Here is a 265-nt window from a genome sequence, read left to right on the forward strand (position 1 = left end):
TCCTCTTTTCATGAAAAGAAAACTGTGTTTAATAGTGGAATGTTAATTAATTATTAATTAGATGACTATGGTCTTACATAATATATATGGTAAACACTGTATTGTAGCCCAAAGCTATAAATATAAATTGACTTATTGTATAATAAAGTTAATTGTTATCAGCATCAGTGACCTTCAGTTCACTTCTGTTAATGCATGTCTGCGAATAAAGGTATTTGGGGTTGGCCTGAACTACTTGATTGTATAGAAGGTTGTCGGCGTTTGC

This window comes from Galleria mellonella, unplaced genomic scaffold, assembly GCF_026898425.1.
Source record: "Galleria mellonella isolate WM207_F2 unplaced genomic scaffold, CSIRO_AGI_GalMel_v1 utg132, whole genome shotgun sequence".
Lineage (NCBI taxonomy): Eukaryota > Metazoa > Arthropoda > Insecta > Lepidoptera > Pyralidae > Galleria > Galleria mellonella.